Genomic DNA, 24062 nt, shown 5'->3' with positions numbered 1-24062 from the left:
GTAGATGTAGATGTAGACACAACAATAATGTCCATATCTTCAAAACTACAGAAGTCAATATTTCCCAGTGAATAAAGATTTCCACAATGAACCTCTGAATTAACAACTTTTAAGCGCTTCATGCAATTTCAACAAACGATATCTCAGATGATAGCAGTGCACTATCGCTACCATCTCTGAAAGCTACGTATCGGCATCTATTTTTTCCGGATTTCTTACGTTTTTATGTCTTTTCATTACGCAAATGTTTGTCACAACATCATATCCTCCACAATTAAGCAGCAAATGAATGCAGTTAGAATACGTCATACTTTATCATACTTGTGTATTTATTTAATGAATAGTTTACCATTTTAGCAGTAACATTATTTAAATATTAGCTACAATTGATCATACAAAACCATGGTAATTTAAGAAGTCGTCAGTCGCATATTTTAGCTGAAACGACCCTTGTAAAAGAGTGCCAAAGATGTTTCTGACAAGCAGGCATAAATAATCGTTTAAAAGTATTAACTACAATCTGTTGTGATTAATAGCGAGTGCACTTGGGCAAGAATACTGGTTTGTTTATTAGCGGACAAACCTTTTTTTATTCTTAGAATAGTTTGAGTCTGACTGAATGTTAATAAGATTTCTTTTTTAAATATTGTTGTAATATTTTAGTTGAGTCCAGGTAGAATGAAACGATGTCTGTAGAATGTAAGAACGATGTGTTTTTGGTATGAACGTTCTTCAGCCAAAAGAAACACTACGAGAGTCAAGTGTAGACTGGAGCTTTTTCGATTGAAGAGTTCAAGAGAGCGATTCTGCACACTTTTACGCGAGTCCTGGAAGGAGGCACACGTGCCTGGGGTAACGAGTGGTTTTAGATAGTGGAGGTGTTTGATTTTGGGCGGTGAACGGCCGCTACCATACTTTAACTTCTGAAGGGACTTTATACTTTAAGAGGTCTGATTGTGCTCCACAGTGGGAATCTAGCTTTTCCCGCTTGTATTACGGAACTAAGGATAGGTAGACTATGAGTTACTACCCATTGTTTCAGTCTATTAATTTGTGTATCATCATGTTGAACTATGAACTGTTTTCAGCTGGCAAATATTTCACGTACTGTGATCCAGAAATGGACTGAGCTTGCTCGTATCTTTGATGACTATTTACACTACCGGCCATTAAAATTGCTACACCACGAAGATGACCTGCTACAGTCTCGAAATTTAACCGACAGGGAGAAGATGCTATGAAATGCAAATGATTAGCTTTTCAGAGTATTCACACAAGGTTGGCGCCGGTGACGATACCTACAACGCGCTGACATGAGGAAAGTTTCCAACCGATTTCTCATACACAAACAGTAATTGACCGGCGTTCCCTGGTGAAACGTTGTTGTGATGACTCGTGTAAGCAGGGGAAATGCGTACCATCACGTTTCCGACTTTGCTTAAGGTCGGATTGTAGCCTATCGCGATTGCGGTTTATCGTATCGCGACATTGCTGTTCGCGTTGGTCTAGATCCAATGACTGTTAGCAGAATATGGAATCGGTGGGTTCAGGAGGGTAATACGGAACGCTCTGCTGGATCCCAACGGCTCTATCCTTCATTCGATCCCTGCGAAACCCTACATTTCAGCAGGATAATGCACGACCGCTTGTTGCAGGTCCTGTACGGGTCTTTCTGGATACAGAAAATGTTCGACTGCTGCCCTGGCCAGCACATTCTCCAGATCTCTCACCAACTGGAAACGTCTGGTCAATGGTGGCCGAGCAACTGGCTCGTCACAATACGCCAGTCACTACTCTTGATGAACTGTGGTATCGTGTTGAAGCTGCATGGGCATCAGTACCTGTACACGCCATCCAAGCTCTGTTTGACTCAATGCCCAGGCGTATCAAGGCCGTTATTACGGCCAGAGGTGGCTATTCTGTGTACTGATTTCTCGGGATCTATGCACCCAAATTGCGTGAAAATGTCATCACATGTCAGTTCTAGTATAATATATTTGGCCAATGATTACCCGTTTATCATCTGCATTTCTTCTTGGTGTAGCAATTTTAATGGCCAGTAGTGTATTTTTTCCGGATTTATTACGTTTTTATATCTTTTCATTACGCAAATGTTTGTCACAACGTCATATCCTCTACAATTAAACAGCAAATGAATGCAGTTAGAATACGTCGTACTTTGTCATACTTTTATATTTATTTAATGAACAGTTTACCATTTTAGCAGCAACTTTATTTAAATACTAACTGCAGGTGATAATTCAAAACCGTGGTAATCTAAGAAGTTGTCAGTCGCATATTTTAGCTGAAACCACCCTTGTAAAAGAGTGCCAAAGATGCTTCTGACAAGCAGGCATAAATAACCGTTTAAAAATATTAACTACAATCTGTTGTGATTAATCGTGAGTGCACTTGCGCAAGAATACTGGTTGTATATTAGTGGACAAGCCTTTTTTATACTTAGAATAGTTTGAGTTTGACTGAATGTTTATAAGATTTCGTTTTTAAATATTGTTGTAATATTTTAGTTGAGTCCAGGAAGTGTTCGGGTAGAATGAAACGATATCTGTAGAATGTAAGAACGATGTGTTTTTGTTGGGGACGTTCTTCAGCCAACAGAAACACTACGGGAGTCAAGTGTAGACTGGGGCTTTTTCGATTGAAGAGTTCAAGAGAGCGAGTCTGCACACTTTTACGCGAGTCCTGGAAGGAGGCACACGTGCCTGTGGTAACGAGTGGTTTTAGATCGTGGAGGTGTTTGATTTTGGGCGGTGAACGACTGCTACCATACTTTAACTTCTGAAGGGACTTTATACTTTGAGAGGTCTGATTGTGCTCCACAGTAGGAATCCAGCTTTTTCCGCTTGTGTTATGGAACTAAGGATAGGTAGACTATGAGTTACTACCCACTGTATGAGCGTATTAATTCGTATATCATCATGTTGAACTATGAACTGTTTTCAGCTGACAAATATTTCACGTACTGTGATCCAAAATTGACTTAGCTTTCACGTATCTTTGACGGCTATTTAGTTGGAGTATTTTGCTACTGTTCTCACGACGCTCTCAACATAACTTTACTGCAAAAAAATGGTTCAAATGGCTCTGAGCACCATGGGACTTAACTTCTGAGGTCATCAGTCCCCTAGCACTACTTAAACCTAACTAACCTGAGGACATCACACACATCCATGCCTGAGGCAGGATTCGAACCTGCGACCGCAGCGGTGGCGCGGTTCCAGACTAAAGCGCCTAGAACCGTTCGGCCACCCCGGCCGGCAACTTTACTACATTTGATAAGAATATTTTCTGTTTGTACTTTAACTGGATATTTTAAGACCACTTCCCAATTATTTGAGATGTTATTTCTTGAATAAACATTCCTCTGTCATCTACATCAATTATAGACGTTAGAATAGAACCCTTATTATTAAATAATTCGTTTACTTTTATTTTGTATTTCTGTGTATTTTATTAACTCGCAAATTCCGGTCAATACTTATACTATTTGACTGAAGGATCACAGCTATAAGTTATTATTTGGAGCGAATTAGCTGTGGTACTTGAGAGCAGATGTGTACAACTCGACCCTATGACTACATCAAGCTATTCTTTTTAAACAGAGCTATGCCTAGCCCAAGTACATGATGTATGAGTATCCATAGGTAAAGACGCAACTGGTTTGCTAGTATGGGATGCTGTTTGGAAGAGCAACTAAGCAGCAGTGACTGTTAGGTACTGTCGCAACTCTCGATTTCTAGATGGTCTACCCTCTGGCGGAAGAGCTGCAGTGTAGCCTGTCTGCAGGCGCCTAATACTATCCTCAGGGGCTCTGTCTGTACATATACATATTTAAAATTCTCATAAAAGGTGGGCGGGTACCGCTGAGAGTTTTGCTGAACTGGGGAGCTCTAAGAGGAACCGTTTGCCGTTTTATGTAGGTTTGCGTCCAAGTCACATCCCTAAGTGATCACGCCACAGGCGGACAAAAAATACATACATCAAAAAAAGTTTTGCATCATCTCGCTTACGAGAGTTCCGGAACCCGTACAGAAAATTGGAACAGAGATCAACATATGCATCATTTCCATCCATTTTATTACTCGTGAAATCCACACATCGCATCTTGTACTACCATACAGCAAGACCTTCAGAGGTGGTGGTCCAGATTGATGTACACACCAGTACCTCTAATACCCAGTAGCACGTCCTCTTGCATTGATGCATGCCTGTATTCGTCGTGGCATACTATCCACAAGTTCATCAAGGCACCGATGGTCCAGATAGTCCCACTACTCAACGGCGATTCGGCGGAGATCCCTCAGAGTGGTTGGTGGGTCACGTCGTCCATAACCAGCCCTTTTCAATCTATCCCAGGCATTTTCGATAGGGTTCGTGTCTGGAGAACATGCTGGCCACTCTAGTCGAGCGACGTCGTTATCCAGAGGGAAGTCATTCACAAGATGTGCACGATGGGGGCGTGAATTGTCGTCCATGAAGACGAATGCCTCGCCTATATGCAGCTGATATGGTTGCACTATCGGTCAGAGGATAGCATTCACGTATCGTACAGTCGTTATGGCGCTTTCCATGACCACCAGCGGCGTACGTTGGCCCCACATAATACCACACCATAACAGTAGGGAACCTCCACCTTGCTGCACTCGCTCGACAGTGTGTCTAAGGCGTTCTACCTGACCGGATTGCCTCCAAACACGTCTCCGACGATTGTCTGGTTGAAGGCATATGCGACACTCATCGGTGAAGAGAACATGATGCCAATCCTGAGCTGTCCATTCGGCATGTTCTTGGGCCCATCTGTACTGCGCTGCATGGTATCGTGATTGCAAAGATGGACCTCGCCATGGACGTCGGGAGTGAAGTTGCGCATCATGCAGCCTATTGCGAATATAGTTTGAGTCGTAACACGACGTCCTGTGGCTGCACGAAAAGCATTATTCAACATGGTGGCGTTGCTGTCCGGGTTCTTCCGATGCATAATCCGTAGGTAGCCCTTGGGCAGCCTGAGCGAGGCATGTCATCGACAGTTCCTGTCTCTTTGTGTTTCTTCGCTTTGGTTCACTCCTAGACCCCTGGACACTTCCCTTGTCGAGTGACCTTCCTGGCACAAAGTAACAATGCGGACGCAAGCGAACAGCGGTGTTGACCGTCTAGGCATGGTTGAACTACAGACAACACGCGCCGTGTACCTCCTTCCTGGTGGAATGACTGGAACTGATCGGCTGTCTGACCCCCTCCGTCTAATAGCCGCTGCTCATGCACGGTTGTTTACATCTTTGGGCGGGTTTAGTTAAAGGGACTGTGCATGTGATACAATATCCACAGTCAACGTCTATCTTCAGGAGTTCAGGGAACTGGGATGATGCAAAACTTTTTTTGATGTTTGTAGCAGCGCTGAAAAACCATAAGCGCCCTTAGCTGCTTCGGACCACGTTCAGGTTTAGTCGAATCAATTTGAACTGTCCCTAGTGGCTCCATACTGTACACGACAGGAAACACTGTGGTCATACAGTGCTTCAAATGGGTGTGACTACCTTCGACTGGGATGTAACCCCACAATGTCCTTAGAGAAGGGTTGAAATGTCCGAAGGTGTCAGTGTGTCAAAGGCTGTGAATAACGTCTTCCATTGCTCATTGCACTGCGAACTGTCTTTTTCGACTGCTAAATGTGTGGGAATCTATGCCCCAGAAAAGGGGGTAGCTTCATTGACGCCCTTTATACCACTCCCTGCGGCCTTTTCGTGCCAGTTCTGAGCGTTAGTGTGTCTGTTTTAGTCAGCCACTCATTAGGAAACCGCATGATTTCAATGCTGGGCGTCGCAGTTCCGACCTCCGTAGCAGAGAAGTCAAAAGGAAGGATGTAATTTGGGTAACAGGAGATGTGACAACCTTACGATCGTGTAACATGTCCACAGTGGCAATGGGGAGAATTGTGGTGAATTTTTATGTAAATGTGACATAAGTAACCCACATTACACGTCACATAAACTTCTGAGCTGTGGCCTTCTTTCCGCATGTGCAGACGTCTTGCTGTTTGAAGCGTCGTCGTGCCCGAGAGTGATGTCGCGGGGCGCCACGATTTTGCACCATTACAGAGGAAGTTTGTTCGCAACTTTGGGTCAAATTTCCAACTTAAGCTTCGCACTTTATGGGAATTACGAGGTTGCGAAATGTGCATCAGATGCATATTAAATTTGATGTCAAATATTTTCTGAAAGCCATACTCAAAATCTTACATTGATTCCATTGATTCATGAAGTTACTAGGGAAGTTTCCAAAGATTACTGAAGCAGAAATAAAGAAACTATATTTGTAGGACCGCATATTAAGAAATTATTAAATGATGAACATTTCCGTAATTTGTTGACTGATGCTGACAGAATGGCATGGCTTTATTTGACAAGTATTTCCAAGATTATGTTAGGGAATCATAAGGCAGGGAAGTACATAAATCATACCACCCCATGGGATGTAACATGTTACTCAAGCTACATACTTGAAGGATCTTTTGCACTTCTTGTCGGGCTACTGCTGTATACCGACATTTCTGAGGCACAGTATTCCAGGAAGCGGGAAGGAAATATTTTTAGATATGATCCTTTACTTTGTGTTACTGATATCTTTGATTCCTTTGTGTACTGATATATATCTTTGCTGTTTGCTTTCTCGTTGCGAGAGCGTATCATTTTGCCAGATATGTAGAATAAATAGGCTATCGTAAGCGTTTACAAAAACCATTATTACTGAAAACAGAGGCCGGCATAGAAATTCTGACGTTAGATTTGGATTCAGGGGTGTACTGTCTTCCAAAAAACTGTATGTAGCTCTTGTAACTTAAAAAAAGTTTTTTTGTTGTTGTTGAGAAGCGTAACCTGTGGATCTTTAACCAGTGAAATCACACGAGAAAGTTGTATTGACATATATTTTTCCACATATTCGTATCGTCTACTTGAGATGCAATTTCGCTTGTTAATAAAATTTGCAACACAATATATACGTTCGTAGAAACTGACAAGCATTATATTCTGAAGAACTAGGGCCGGCCACTGTGGTCGAGAATTCTAGGCGCTTCAGTCTGGAACCGCTACGGTCGCAGATTCGAATCCCGCCTCGGGCACGGATTTGTGTGATGTCCTTAAGTTAGTTACGTTTAAGTATGGTTACCAAATTTGTTGAGATGTTCAAAATGGTTCAAATGGCTCTGAGCACTATGGGACTTAACATCTGAGGTCATCAGTCCCCTAGAACTTAGAACTACTTAAACCTAACTAACCTAAGGACATCACACACATCCATGCCCGAGGCAGGATTCTAACCTGCGACCGTAGCGGTCACGCGGTTCCAGACTGTAGCGCCTAGAACCGCTCGGCCACTGCGGCCGGCTAACTATATTTGCATTAGTAACTATGACTAAATGTAAAAGATATCGTCTTGCAAAAGGTATTATGCCCTTACAACTTAGTAACTGATACAATCACTACTTACATCATTTCGTAACAGAGATCATCATACATATGTTACTGTAACGTGGTGTGTGTCAATAGTACGGCAGCTGATGCCCATTACAACATTCAAGAAACGCAACATTCGGCGTATACATAGTGTACACATGGGCGGCAGGTACTGTAGTGAAATGGAGACTGACGTACACAGTTTTGGCACGTTGCTTGAGGCGAAGACCGCTAGGTGGCGTTAGCAGCTAGCTATATTAATGACATAAAATCTACATGTTCTAATAACAAATTAAGCAACGAGATTTAAATTTAGTTAAAACTAAGAAGCTGACATCAGTACAGCTCGTCTTATAGCTAAACCAACAGGACTTTAGCGATAATGATTAGCACATAGGGAATCTGCTGACCTTGTGCAAACTAAGCGATGTAATTTTACGCAACGCATTATAGCACTGATACTTCACAATGGCTTTCTAGTCTTAGCCACTGTCTCAAAATGTTTATACTTATAATAAATGTCTACACAAGGAAAGAAATTACAAAAAACATCGCCAACGCGAAACCCGTAGTGTTGTAACGGCATGGTAAGACGACATCTTCCACATTTAGTCATTTTATTGGGTAGTTCCTTATGAAAATATTGTTTTACTTTCACTGCCTCTTCTCTTTCGATTAAAAGCTGTTTTTAATTATATCATATATGGCTATTGTCATTTTAAGTAAGTTTTTAACGATGTTGAAGCCGTAATGGCACCAGCATTAATCAAGAATGTTTGATGGTATGTATTTTGTAATTAATTCATCTAAAGATGACAAGACTGTTAGCCGAAACAAGTTATCAATCCAAATGAAGAAGATTTCACGTGCCATTTGACTTCGTGGGTTTTTAATCCCTAACATAAAAAAGATGTACGATTAGTACCACCATTACCGAAAGAAAAACATATTGAAAATGAAATAAAAAAACGACACAGTCTCGATGTTCAAAAGTTAATAAAAAAGAATAAACACAAATAAAGGAGAAAGGAAAACATACGTGACACGATGAATGGAATAAAGGAGGAAGGATACGGATATTAATTAGCTAGCAGACACGGCTGCGGCAAGTATTGCAGCAAGAATTTACTAGAATAAATTTTCCTGTTACTTAATGGTAACTATTTTTCAAAGAATTATGAACATGCCCTCAGTCTGCGAGAAATGTTTTCAATGGTCTTTATTTTCTTTGTAAGACCGTGTTCGTATGAAGATTCATTGGAAGACCTGGGGGCACAGAAACTACTCCCATTCCTTTAAGTACTGCGGAACTTGAGCTAAACGAGCTGGCTTCCGCGATGTTGGGGCAGGAGTACATGGTACAGCGCGCAGATGGCTTGCACTGCGGAACTGTCCGCCGGCTGCTATCTCAAACAGATGTGGCTGCAGATGCCGCGGTCGATGCCGCACAGCTCCTTGCGTCTACCATCAACCACAGTGTATGTCTTCATGCATAAACCAAATCACAGCACCGTTAAAACAGCCATTTGACCAGAGCTAAGAAATTCGTCAAAGACAATTTTGACTAGCCTCTGTTGGTTTGACGAGAAACTGCTTTTCAGTACCTTTTTGAAGATACACTATCTCATCAAAAGTATCCAGACACCCTGTGTAATGCAGAATTGACCGCTAGATATCACGAGAGGCAGACCCTCCAGTATAAGAGGAGGCGGGGAGTGTTGTGTTGTCAGTAGAAGATGAGGAGGAGACGGAGGAGGAGGAGGAGGAGATTAGTATTTAGCGTCCCTTCGACAACGAACTCATTAGAGACGGAGCACCAGCTCTGAAGATTGGAACACAATAGTTTTGTGTGGTCTGATAGGGCCCAATCGCACTTTATAGCCTCTCCCAAGAGTCGTCAGGCGCATTTTCTCCGGTGTTTTGACAGATATTGGCAATCTCGTTTTTGCATTATGCCAAACAATTACTGCTAGTCAAATCTTTCATGCGACGCCCAGTACCAATACAAAACGTCGATTTGTTTCCCGTTACAAACAAAATTATTTTTAAATCAAAATTGTACAATTTCTACTCGACAGAGCTCTCCCAAATCCTATTCGTTTTATCGATGTGTATTAACAGGTACAGCAATCCAGAGGCGACTCAGTAGTACTGCATGACTGGCGGTAGCAGTCAGCGCGGGCCGATCAGTGCTGTCGCTGCCGGAGAATTGGATATTCTTCATGTTTTACTGTCCCTGTTAACACATATCGATAAAACGAATATCGTACTAGAGTAATCTGGAACCGCTCAATCGAATGGATACGTAAAATTTTGCTTTAAAAATCTTTCCGTTTATAACGGGAACCAAACTGCTACTGGGCTTTGCGTGAAAGACGTGATGAGCAAATGACTTTTTAGGCTGGATCCAGCCATAGAATGCAAAACGAAATTTCAGATATCTGCTGGAACACCAGAGAAAATGCGTCTGACAACCCTTAGGAGACACACCAATATCCTGAAACTTCCTAGCAGATTAAAACTGTGTGCCGGACCGAGACTCGAACGCGGGACCTTTGCCTTTCGCGGGCAAGTGCTTTACCAACTGAGCTACCCAAGCACAAGTCTCGGTCCGGCACACAGTTTTAATCTGCCAGGAAGTTTCATATCAGCGCACACTCCGCTGCAGAGTGAAAATCTCATTCTGGAAACATCCCCCAGGCTGTGGCTAAGCCATGTCTCCGCAATATCCTTTCTTTCAGGAGTGCTAGTTCTACAAGGTTCGCAGGAGAGCTTCTGTAAAGTTTGGAAGGTAGGAGACGAGGTACTGGCAGAAGTAAAGCTGTGGGGACGGGGCGTGAGTCGTGCTTGGGTAGCTCAGTTGGTAGAGCACTTGCCCGCGAAAGGCAAAGGTCCCGAGTTCGAGTCTCGGTCCGGCACACAGTTTTAATCTGCCAGGAAGTTTCATATCAGCGCACACTCCGCTGCAGACCGAAATTCTCATTCTGGACACCAATATCCTATCAGTCATTGTATTGGTAAACAATAGTAGTCATGCTGAGCGGTTGCTAAAGCAGCGGCAGTGCTGCGAGTCCTTAGTTATACTTGAGAAATCGTGCACTCTCTCTCCTTTCTTTGCTGGCAGAGTTCACTTGTGCCCGACAACGGACTCAAGTGACGAGTTTACGATTAAATGGGCAGCGGCGGACACTCGCATGTTGGGTCTCCGAGCGACGGCGAGTTCGCAGATGACATCACAGGACCTGCTGACGAGTTTAAAGCGAGTTTACGGAACTCATTCCTGACCTCTAGTGCACGAAATCGGTGCGGTGTGGGACTCGAACCCGGTCGGGGCACACATTTTCAGGTGTCCCTATCGAGGTATACCAACAACACCTGTCTGCAGCTGAGGGTTTCAATTAATTATCATTTATTCTAGGGAATCTGCACGGTCTTCAATGGTACCTGTTCTTTCGAGAACAGTTACTATCTTCACATATGCAGTTGTAAATGTCAAAGGACACGAAAGGGAAGCAGCAGGTGAGAAGACAGTGAGGCCGGTTTGTAACCTCTCCTGAATGTGTACATTGAGCAAGCAGTTATATTAACCAAAGAGAAATTTAGAAGAGGACTTGCAATTCAAGGTGAAAAAATAGCCGCACGGGATTAGCCGAGTGGTCTGAGGCGCTACAATCATGGACTGTGCGGCTGGTCCCGGCGGAGGTTCGAGTCCTCCCTCGGGCATGGGTGTGTATGTTTGTCCTTAGGATAATTTAGGTTAAGTAGTGTGTAAGCTTAGGGACTGATGACCTTAGCAGTTAAGTCCCATAAGATTTCACAAACATTTTTTTTTGAGAAAAAATAAGAACTTTGAGGTTTGGAGATGATATTTCAATTTTCAATATATTTTGGATAAATGGCAGCATCGGTCGTAAAGGTTGCAATCATTTATTTTACAGATCGATTTAAGTTATAGAGTTCAAAATGGCTCTGAGCACTATGCCACTTAACATCTGAGATCATCAGTCCCCTAGAACTTAGAGCTACTCAAACCTAACTAACCTAAGGACATTACACACATCCATGCCGGAGGCAGGATTCGAACCTGCGACCGTAGTGGTCGCGCGGTTCCAGACTGAAGCGCCTAGAACCGCTCGGCCACTCCGGCCGGCTGGTTAGTGTGTAACCGTCTTCAGTGCAAGCTATGCGAACCTTGTAGGCCCATATCATAATACAACATTTTCCATGATGTGTAACATGTACTGTGATGATTACTTCCAACAGGTATCTTCACTTTTACTGCATACAATAATTTAGGATTACAGAAGATTCTATCTTGTGACCTCAGCAGTGAAGATATCTGTTGGAAGTAATCATCACGGTACATGCTACACCTCATGGAAAATGGTGTGTCATATGGACCTACAAGGCTCGAGTAGTTTGCACTGAACTCAGTCTGAGAATAAAGCATTTCAATCTTTACGACCGATACTGCCATCTATCTAAAACATATTGACAATAATTCGGTCATGGCACACACAGTTCCCAACGGAATTAGACATCATTTCAATTTTGTTATAGGTGGAAAAGAACTTGGAGAGCATATGAACGGAATGGGTAGTGACTTGAAAAAAGAATATAAGAAAGACGTAACCAACGAAAGCAAAACAGAGGTAACGGAATGCAGTTGAATTATTTCAGACAGTGCTTAGGAAATTAGATTGGAAAAGATGTCACTAAAAATAGTAGGTGAGTTTTACTGTTTAGGCTGCAAAATAACTAATGATGAGCAGAGTAGAGGGAATATAAAATGCAGGCTGTAAATAGCAAAAAAATAGCATTTCTGAAAAAGATAAATTTGTGTACATCGGATATAAGTTTAAACGTTAAGAAGTCTTTCTGAAGGTATTTGTCTAAAACTTCTTTCCTTGTGCGGATGTGAAGCGTGAAATATATTCAGTGCAGACGAGAGAGGAATAGAAGCTTTCCAGATATGGTGTTGCGCGGAGTGGCCACGCGGTTCGAGGATTGCGCGGCCCCTCCTGCCGGAGGTTCGAGCCCTCCCTCGGGCATGGGTGTGTGTTGTTCTTAGCATCAGTTAAAGTTAGTTTAAATAGTGTGTAAGTCTAGGGACCGATGGCCTCTGCAGTTTTGTTCTTAGGAATTCACACACATTTGAACATTTTTAGATGTGGTGTTAGAGAAGGCTGAAGATCTAGGGTAGACCAGATAACTAATGACGAAGGACTGAACGAAATTGGGGAGAAAAGAAATTTGTGGGTCAACATGAGTGAAAGAAGGGGTCGGTGGAGAGGACACATTCTGATGCATCAAAAAAGCGTCAGTTTGGTAATGGAGGAAAGTGTAAGGACTATAGATTGTAGAGGGAGACCAAGGCTTGACTACAGTAAGCAGGTTCAAATGGATATGGTTTCAGTCACTACACAGGGATAAGCAGGGATAGACTACCACCGAGAGCTGCTTCAAACCAGTCTTCGACTAAATGTCACAACAGAAAACAATAACATGCAAACGTCGGCATCTTTTAAAGTAACGTTTTTTATTAGCTACAACAAACCGCATCTTCCCTTGCATGTATTAGGTTGATGCAAAAATTTGTAGCGTTTTTATTTTGCATGTTGGTATTTCGGTTGATATGGGTTTATTTATCGATTGTCATTTTTTATTTATAGTTCACTGTTGAACCTGAGTTTGCATATTGTCATTTTATCATTTGGAGATAATGGGTGGAGCTGCATACGCTAAAAAATAGAGTGACAAGTGCAGAAATACCAACATTTCCGATATCTTCTTCTATCTGAGTTCAGTAGAGGGGAGACCGCAGAGGAGGCAGCCAGAAACATTTGCGCTGCATATAGGGATAATGCCAATGGATAGAGCACGGCAAGAAAATAGTTTTCTCACTGTAAGGAGTATCGTTTTGACATTAGTGACTCTCCACGTTCAGACATACCTTCTGGGTCTGATGAAGATCGTTTACACGCATTAATCCACAATGATCCACGTCAGTGTACTCGAGAACTGGACAATGTGATGAACTGTGATTATTCCACCGTCGTGTGACATTTGTGTGCAATAGCGAAGGTTCAAAAATCGGGCGTATGGGTGCCGCATGCTCTAAGCCAAAATCACAAAAAACAGCTGGTGGCGATATGTGAATCTCTGCTTACTCGTCACCAAATGGCTCGTGAACAACACCGACCATTCCTACTGGTGACAAGAAATGGTGTCCTTATATAAGGACAAGAAAGGAATGGTTGAGTCGAAACAAAGAAGCAACTCCCCATACAAAGATGCGCGCGCTTCCACTGAAAATATTGTTATGCATCTAGTGGAACAGCTATGGTGTGGTGTACTATGAACTGCTTCCCCGACGTTTAACCATCACTGCTGGCATTTATTACCAACAACTGAGACGTATTGGAGACGCAATTCAAGATCAACAAACGGAAAGACTGCGTGAAGTGATACTATTCCACGATGACGCCAGCCCCGCATTCTCGTAGACTGACGAAAACACTGTCTATGAATTGGGTTGGGAAATCATTCCGCACCCACCTTATTCACTTTATCTTGTGCCCTCAGATTTTCAACTTTTCCGCTCTCTATCGAACAGCCTTCAAGGAACTTCCTCTCCAGATAAAAATGTGCTCCGAACATGGCTCGACGATTTCTTCGCCTCAAAACCACGTAATTTCTACAGTCGTGGAATCGAAAAGCTTCCTCAGTGTTGGCAGACTGTTGTAAATAATGAAGTAGAATATATTATTCATGACTAAAGCCTCTGTTATGTGTATCTGTTGTGTTTATTAAACTTATAGAAAAACACTAAGAATTTATGCACTAGTCTAATACATAATAACAAATTGGGATCAAGGTTATGAGATCTTTATCCAACAGAACAGCTTAACAGTGAGGTCAAGACATTTAACGCAGAGCAATGTACATACAAGTGAAGATACTGTCAAGACTAATAGATTGTTACATTTGGAACTATATACCTGCCAAGAATTTACACAGTCAAATAAAGGCCGTTCCTATCCCTACACCCTTGTCTCTTCAAATGTAAAACTTTTCCCAATTAGAATTACCAGTGCAAATTGACCTGTATGCACCATAAATGTCATTTGAGATTAATGAAACATCACAAATGAGAACTATGATGTATTTAAACACATTATAATGAACGGTAAATGCTACAGCTCACTACTAGTAGAGATCTGCCTACTATTTAGTTATTAGTTTCTCTGTGTCTAGAGTATGATGCTGCTAATTCCATAACTGATGTTCAATTAATGAAATGCAGCTTCAGTTTCTTTTTAACTTTATTAAGTTCACATGACAGTTTCGGCCTTTCTATTGGCCCGTTACCAAGGTCATAATACGATGCGCATATAGATATTTTTCATTTTTATAACAGAAGATGAGAGACAGTGCTTCTGTACAGGGTTATTTGGTAAGCGTGATAGCGTTACGGAGATGATTAGCAAACTCAAGTGGCAGACTCTGCAAGAGAGGCGCTCTGCGTCGCAGTGTAGCTTGTTGTCTAGGTTTCGAGAGGGTGCGTTTCTGGATGAAGTATCGAATATATTGCTTCCCCCTGCTTATACCTCCCGAGGAGGTCACGAATGTAAAATTAGAGAGATTCGAGCGCGCACGGAGGCTTTCCGGCAGTCGTTCTTCCCGCGAACCATACGCGACTGGAACAGGAGAGGGAGGTAATGACGGTGGCGCGTAGAGTGCCCTCCGCCACACACCGTTGGGTGGCTTGCGGAGTATAAATGTAGATGTAGATGTTTCTTATTAACATTTAAAAACCACCAAGGTGACGTAGATGAGGCTGAGACAAGTGATTCAGTGCAAGACACATGCGGCCGCAAATGTAGGAAAATATCCCAAAAGTGGATGAGAAATGTTGAGCATGTGACGTCACCAAATGACATACCTCGACACACGGGCAGCGATTGGGCTAGGGTGTGAAGAGATGATTGAGCTATGCAATACTTACATTCGAGCAAACGGTTCAAATTTCGAAAACCTTTTGTTAATGTGATTTTTTGTAAACGTAGAAGTTACAAATTGTTCTCGCTGTAATCAAGGACAAGCTGTTCTTATTTTGTGTTTCTTTCATTTTATCCCTTCTTTTTTGTTTCCAGACATTATTTAAAAAAGAAGACGTAAGGAATTTACTGGTAACGACGCAATTAGTGAGCTTGTACTCATTTACTTGTGACGCAGTACGGTAAGTTTTTGTTGTAATGAACTTTGCAATAAACCAGCGGATACAGCCTGACCGGTAAATAAAATAAGAAATCTTAACTCAGTGTAAATACATAATTGACTAACGTAGAGCAAAATATACTGCGTGCCAGATGGAAGACTCGAACGCAGAGGCCCATGCACTGAAGTCGCGCACTTGGGCCGGAGTCACACGGATCTTAATACCTGACTTGTCTTGGAATGATCAGTGTGACAGACTGATAGGCTCAACCGCTAGATATGCATCGAGGTACGTCATTTGGTGAAGCTACATGCTCAACATTTCTCATCCGCTTTTGGGATATTTCCAGACATCTGCGGTCCCATGTATCGTATGGTAAATTACTTGTCTCGGCGTCATCTATGTCCTTTTGGAGGGTTTAAACTTTTATAAGAATCGCTTTTTATGTACAGTCCAAGTGGAGAAATAATATACAACTTACGTTATGCTGTATAGGAGCAACGTCAAATAATAGAAACAGTAGAAGTCAAGTGCGTTTTGAAAAAAAATCGCGCCCAATGACGTCATGAGAAAAATGGGCGTGTCGTAATTATAAAAAACGTGCTATCCGTAAAACTATTACCATGCCTTTTACAAGAGTTATATTCCGACGTGTTTCAAAATTACAATTGCATGTTTTTAAAAATAAAAGATGAAAGCAGTTACTTAGAATTACTACAAGTGTAAAATAGTTGCAATTGACGAGTTGTCCAAGTTGAGCGTAAGAGTACGATCTCTAACAAATAAAGTTAGAACCACTAGAAACTATTGAGGGCTATCGAATAGCTTGGACGCATCGTCGACTCTTTACAAACAACTAGCTACAGCTGTTAATTTTCGGAAGATCTTTAAAGGAAGTAGTCAATAATTGGGCAGCAGACATCCAAGAAATTGGTGCTCCGCAATGTGTATTGCTCATTAAGGGTCTTTTTTCAGGTGAGCTCAAACTTCTGTCTCTTCATAAATGTCCATAAAGTAGCCCTTCGTCATTGTATGAAGGATTACAAGGTTGTTTTTGATACTATTTACCTTGTGACTATCTTGTATCTACATCTACATCTACATTTATACTCCGCAAGCCACCCAACGGTGTGGGGCGGAGGGCACTTTAAGCGCCACTGTCATTACCTCCCTCTCCTGTTCCAGTCGCGTATAGTTCGCGGGAAGAACGACTGCCGGAGAGCCTCCGTGCGCGCTCTAATGTCTCTAATAAGTAGGCGGAAGCAGTATATTCGATACCTCATCCGGAAACGCACCCTCTCGAAACCTGGACAGCAAGCTACACCGCAATGCAGAGCTCCTCTCCTGCAGAGTCTGCCGCTTGAGTTTGCTAAACATCTCCGTTGGATCTTCTCTATTTCCTCTGTCAACCCGACCTGGTACGGACCCCACACTGATGAGTAAAACTCAAGTATAGGTCGAACGAGTGTTTTGTAAGCCACCTCCTTTGTTGATGGACTACATTTTCTAAGGACTCTCCCAATGAATCTCAACCTGGCACCCGCCTTACCAACAGTTAATTTTATATGATCATTCCACTTCAAATTGTTCCGTACGCATACTCCCAGATATTTTTCAGAAGTAACTGCTACCAGTGTTTGTTCCGCTATCATATAATCATACAATAAAGGTTCTTTCTTTCTATGTATTCGCAGTACATTACATTTGTCTATGTTAAGCTCAAGTGAGCTGCGAATGTGGATTTGCTACTTACGTTGTTTCTTTTTAATTCCGTGTGTCCCTGATTTCTCGTTTTTAAATTTTTGGTGGTTTGCCAGATGTAGCTCGCCGAACAGTCAAAGTAATGAATTGTTTATATGTCACTGTTTTTGTATACAGTGTAGTGTTAATGTCGTGAATTAAATGGTTTAAAAGTGAAGGTTGAGATTTATATACGGTTTGTACATTATATTTTTTAAACAGATTTCTTAGTCTGAATGAGACCTGGCCACTGAAAGCGAACGAAACAAATTTTTGCATGTTGTACCTCGTGTTGTGCCAATTGATTCTTTTTAGACTTCGTCAAATTGTAAATTTCATGAACGACCATGCTGTGATAGCCTTTATTCTATGCTATATTTCTCAACCAAGTTTCTTCTTGACTTCCTCCGTTTCTAGTGGTAGTTTAAGGAATCTGTTTACCGCTGAGCGAAAAACGGCCATTTTATACTGAGCAGTATGGCACGACGGTGGAAGGAGGGGGGGGGGGAGGGAATAATGACACAGTAAACAGTAGGCCTATGATAAATGTCAAAATCATGTCTATGTTCATTCATGGTGATGGAAAGGTCTAAGAAATTAAAGTTGTTATTCTGCTGGTGCTCGGTCTTAAAAGTAATATTACTGTGCATTAAAATAAATGCATTTGCGAATTGGTCAATTTCTTGTTGTGAACCACGGAATAAAACGAGAATGTCGTCAACATAACTTTTGTAGTGCATTATACAAGCCTTAATATCAGGGTGATTTTCAAAGAATTTATTTTCCAAGTGACTGACCAAAATATCTGCCTGTGTACCTGACAACGGAGGTCCCATAGCTAACGCATCTTTTTGGAGGTAGATCTTGTCCTGAAACAAGAAGTAGTTCTACTTTAGTGCGATTACCAATAATTCAATAATTTCAATGATTGCCCCAGAGGAAACTGTCTTGTGCGTTATCAAACAATTTTTAGTTACTGTGATCGTTGCGGTTGGTTGTTTTGGGGAAGGAGACCAGACAGCGAGGTCATCGGTCTCACCGGATTAGGGAAGGGCGGGGAAGGAAGTCGGCCGTGCCCTTTGAAAGGAACCATCCCGGCATTTGCCTGGAGCGATTTAGGGAAATCACGGAAAACCCAAATCAGGATGGCCGGACGCGGGATTGAACCGTCGTCCTCCCGAATGCGAGTCCAGTGTCTAACCACTGCGCCACCTCGCTCGGTTGTGATCGTTGCGTTTAGAGGAATATTAGTATACATGTTTCATATATCGAGCGACAAGAACCTCGCATTAGCAGGAATATAAATATATCTAATCTCTTCCCAAGTTAGTAATTGTTTTTTACAGAGCAATTGTTGGAAGGTATAATGATATTTTAGTAGTTACTGAGTGGACTTCCCAGTAAGCAGCTACATTTGTCTATAACATTAGCTATTGGTCTAGGAGCTGTTTAACATCTAACATACAATTAAAACCTTTCATAGTTCCTCTGAACTAATGAAGAAGCAGGTGGCTGCTTAATATGGTCGGGATACAACACAGGTCTTTTATTTAAACAAGAAGAAAATTTCACATAGTGAACAGGCGCCATAATTGTCTAAAATGAGCTAATAAGGCGAAAACGTAACCCCCAGCTTGAAATGTTGTTGTGATAAATTCAGTGTTAAAGAATATGGAGGACATTCGAAACTGCAATACGTTTTAAGACTTCCGTGTTTCTACAACATACCTTTGAAAATGTGTGTTCGAAGATTTATCTCCATATACCTCGAAAGCGTATAGAAAATTTCGCAGCGTTGTAACATTTATATGTCTGAGGCAGGTAGAGTGATCAAAACTTCTCCTTTGGCCTATCTTCCTCACGAAGTGCCAGAGCCAAGATCCAGAGGTATCACGGAAGGAGTATGTTAAGGACACTTACAAAAACGGCTCACGGCATGTGACTTATTACATTCTTAAAATCATATTAATTACTAATGCGGAAAAGTTGTTCAGATTTTTCTTGGTGAATGTCCTTCAGAGTACGCCGTTTTCACGTTAGAAGAGGCACAATATGCTGAGCGGGCTTAGGTTAATGGATTCGCCTGCTGGATAGCCACGCATCAACTCACCTTTGTTCTGCCAGTTTGCCTACACACAGGCGTAGGTGAGCGTGGATGCTCCCTGGAGCCTAGCCCAATTGGTTATATCCTGGTAAAGGAAGGTTCCGAAATTGGGTTACGGGGTTAAGGGCACGACCATGCTCTGAAAATAGCACCGATAGAATACAAATTTCTGTGTTTCTAACTGACATATAGCGTCAAGTTGGGAATAAAAGTCAAACTAAGACTTACAAAAAGTGTAGTGGAGTTTCAGTGTAGTTTATATGTAACTCAAAGTGTATGTTGATACCTCCAGCGAATATACACCTCACAATGCATTACGCTAATGGGATGTTTACACATAGAATAATCAGAAACTTGATTCATAGAGAAACCTGATTCTGTAAAACGTTTTTGTGATGAGATGTCATGTTTCTGCCTTCAATGAAACTATTTCATTCGATTAAGAAATTTTGCCGTAAAAATCCATTCACGGAAAATTCTAGGAATTTCCTGAATGTGTCGAAAATAGGGGCTAAAGATATGTATGCAGCACAGCAGTAGGAAGAGATAGGTCAGTGATAAATAAAATGCGTTGTATATCATCTCGAATGTGATTCGGTCTGTGAAGCGTTTTAGGAATTTCACCCCTATACCCTACCATCCTCAACTGGATAGTTGTATTATATCACCTAGGTTTGAAACAACTTCCAGAATTAATCCATTCTGCAGAACAGTATGCGCTGTGAAACTTCCTGGTACATTAAAACAATGTTCCGGACCGGTAAGAGCATTGCATGCGAAAGATACAGTTCTGACTTCGAGTCCTGATAAAGCACACAGTTTTTATCTACCAGGAAAATTCAGAAGAGAGTACACTCCGCTCCAGGATTAACTATTTATTCTGGAAATAATTCCCTAGCCCGTGTTTAAGCCATTTCTCCACAATATTCGTTCTCTCAGGACTGCTAGTACAGGAAAAGTACAATATCTGATCCAAAGTATCCGATCACCTATTAGGGGTTACTAATATGGGGTATGTCCACCTTGAGCCGGCCGCGGTGGTCTAGCGGTTCTGGCGCTGCAGTCCGGAACCGCTGGACTGCTACGGTCGCAGGTTCGAATCCTGCCTCGGGCATGGGTGTGTGTGATGTCCTTAGGTTAGTTAGGTTTAAGTAGTTCTAAGTTCTAGGGGACTTATGACCTAAGATGTTGAGTCCCATAGTGCTCTGAGCCATTTGAACCATTTTGAACCATTTTTTGTGTCCACCTTGCACCTTTTTGACAGCTTGAACTCTGTTGGGGCACTTTCAATTAAGTGTCCGAATGTCTGTGAGAGAATGGAAGTCCATACTTCCTCAAGAGCCGAAACCAGAGACGGTTGTGGTGTTGGGTGCAGGGATCTGAAGGACAGTCGACGTTCCAACTTCCAACTCATCCTAAGGGTGTTCCATTGGCTTAAGGTCGGGACACGGGGTAGACAAGTCCTTTTCAGGAATGTTACTGTCCACAAACCACTACCCCACAGATATGGCTTTATGACAGGGTGTGTCTGCGGACTGTTCCTCTACTGCATGCGAAAAACATCCACATACCTTAACACCACCTACCCTGTCCGCAGCTTGTGGTCCAGTGGCAAGCGTTACTGCCTCTGGATCACGGGGTCATGGGGTCGATTCCCGGGCGAGTTGGGGATTTTCTCTGCCTAGGGACTGGGTGTTTGTGTTGTCCTCATCATTTCATCATCATCAACGTTCGTGACAGTGGCTAGATTGGACTATTTGAAAATTGGACTGTGTGAAAATTGGACTGTGTGAAAATTGAACTGTGTGAAAATTGGACTGTGTGAAAATTGGACTGAGAAAATTGTACTTTGTACGGGCGCTGATGACCGCACAGTTGAGCGCCCCACAAATCAAACATCATCACCACCAATTCTGTACTTCACTATTGGCACTATTCATGATGGCAGATGAAGTTCTCCTGGCATTAGCTAAACACAGACACTTCCACCAAATTGACACAGAACACTTTTCTGTATATGACTGACACTTAACAACATATTGAGGGCATTGTCCAGTTTCTGTTCGTGGTCAAGTACAACAACGCAACCAGCAGGTGTTGCCAGCATTTGCATTTATTTTCAAGCGTGTTTCTCTCACAGTCGCTCTTTAGACCACCTCAAGCGTCGCTTAGCTTTGACTACAGAAATGTGTGACTTATAAGGAGTTGCTCGACCATTGTACCCCATCCTTTTTAACTCGCTGTGAACTGTCATTGTACTATCTGAAGTTCTGGTAGCAATTTGGAACTCACGAGTGGTGTCTTCCGTTGATTTAGATCTATTTTTCACAACCATCCTTCGCAATGATCCACGGTTCCTGTCCGACAGTACCTGAGGTCTGCCTGGTCTTCTTTTAGCTGTTGTTTTGTCTTTCGCATTTCCACTTCACAGTCATATCACAGAAATTCGACTTGGGCAGTTTTAGAAGGATTCAAATCACGGATGGATTTGTTACTCAGGTGACATCCAATGACTGTCACTGTTCGAAGTCACTGAGCTTTCCTGAGCGTCCCATTCTGGTTTGACCACTTCTCTACTAACAACGCAGTACTCTCCGACTCCTTTTATGCTACCTGGTCTACCTCTCTTCACATCTAGTGGTCAATTCCGCATCACATAGGAGCAACCAGATACTTCTGATAAGACAGTGTATGCAGGGGAGCTTTCATACGACTGTCCTTGAGAATATGAAAAAACATCCGCAACATGTCGTGGACCAAATAAATATAATTAGTGACTTTATACGCTGTATTTTATCTGTCACTCAAATTTCAATTTTAGGTGTAGCCTACATTTTTATATGAGTATTATTAAATTAAGATACAGCAATCAATATGGGCGAAGTGACGAGTTCGCTGCTGAATTGTATCTTGAAAATGGGTGCTTGATTCTGAATCGCCGGCCGACGTGGCCTAGCGGTGCTTGGCGCTACAGTCTGGAACCGCGCGATCGCTACGATCGCAGGTTCGAATCCTGCCTCGGGCATGGATGTGTGTGATGTCCTTAGGTTAGTTAGGTTTAAGTAGTTCTAACTTCTAGGGGCTGATGACCTCAGAACTTAAGTCCCACAGTGCTCAGAGCCATTTGAACCATTTGATACTGAATCCGCTCGGTGAATGAAATAAATTTTACTGTGCAAGTAGGACTTTATACTTGAATCTGATTACTTGCGGTTGCTCTCTGCCACCTTGGCAAATATTATCGTTAACACTTCTGGCTTCGCAAGTGCAAGTCGTTGGGAGTTGAATTTTGTCTGCCTTGGTTTACCCGTACATGCGTGAACAGCTCGGAAAATTACTGTGGCTGTTGAATTGGGTGGTCGCGGCTTGCGCGGGGGTTGGACAAAAATAAAGAATCACCGTGAGAGAAACATGCTTGAATATAAATGCAAATGCTGGCAATGCCTGCAGGTTGCGCTGTTGTATTTGACCACGAACAGAAACTGGACAATGCCCTCAATATGTTGTAAGTGTCAGTCATATTCAGAAAAGTGTTCTGTGTATTTTATTTATTTATTTCCACGTCAAGTGCCGTAGGACTAAATTGAGAAGCAAATCTGCAAGGTCATGGAACGTGTCAGTACATGAAATTACAACATAAAAGTAATAAAAGATAAAAGAAATGTTTATGAACCCGAAAAAAGTGAGTCCATAAGTTTAAGTAAACGCGATCAACAATGCAATAAGAATCAGTTTAATTTTTCAAGAATAGAATGAGGAAACTCTTCAGTTTCGATTTGAAAGTGCGTGGATTACTGCTAATATTTTTGAATTCGAGTGGTAGCGTACTGAAAATGGGTGCAACAGTATACTGCACACCTTTTTGCACAAGAGTTAAGGAAGTCCGATCCCAATGCAGGTTTGAATTCTGGCGAGTATTAACCAAGTGAAAGCTGCTTATTCTTGGGAGTAAGCTAATATTGTTAACAAGAAATAACAATAAGGAATATATATATATTAAGAGGCCAATGTCAAAATACCCAGATTCGTGAACAGGGGTCGACAAGAGGTTCGTGAACTTACACCACTTATTGCCCAAACCGCCCGTTTCTGAGCCAAAAATATCCTTTTAGAATGGGAAGAGTTACCCCAAAATATAATACCAAACGACATAAGCGAATTAAAATAAGCAAAATAGACTAATATTCGTGTCGAACGATCACTCACTTCTGATATCGTTCGAATAGTAAAAATGGCAGTGTTAGTTATAAGTGAATTATGTTGGAGATAATTGAGTTCGAACGTGGGCAAACTGTTGGTGCTCGTATGATGAGTCTTTCCGTAATCATGATAGCCGAAGCGTTTGATGTTTCAAGAGACCCCGCAAACAGGAAACACGGAATGACATCATCCGTTAAGTCACAACGCGCAAGGAATTGTGTGTTGAATAATTGTGACGGGCGGTCGTTGAAGAGGACTGTGGCAAAAATAAGAGAAGTACAGCTGCAAAAGTCACTGCGAAACTGAATGTCACATTCGCGAACTC

Source organism: Schistocerca cancellata, chromosome 4 (assembly GCF_023864275.1).
Source record: "Schistocerca cancellata isolate TAMUIC-IGC-003103 chromosome 4, iqSchCanc2.1, whole genome shotgun sequence".
NCBI classification, from domain to species: Eukaryota; Metazoa; Arthropoda; class Insecta; order Orthoptera; family Acrididae; genus Schistocerca; species Schistocerca cancellata.
This window is presented reverse-complemented; position numbering follows the sequence as displayed.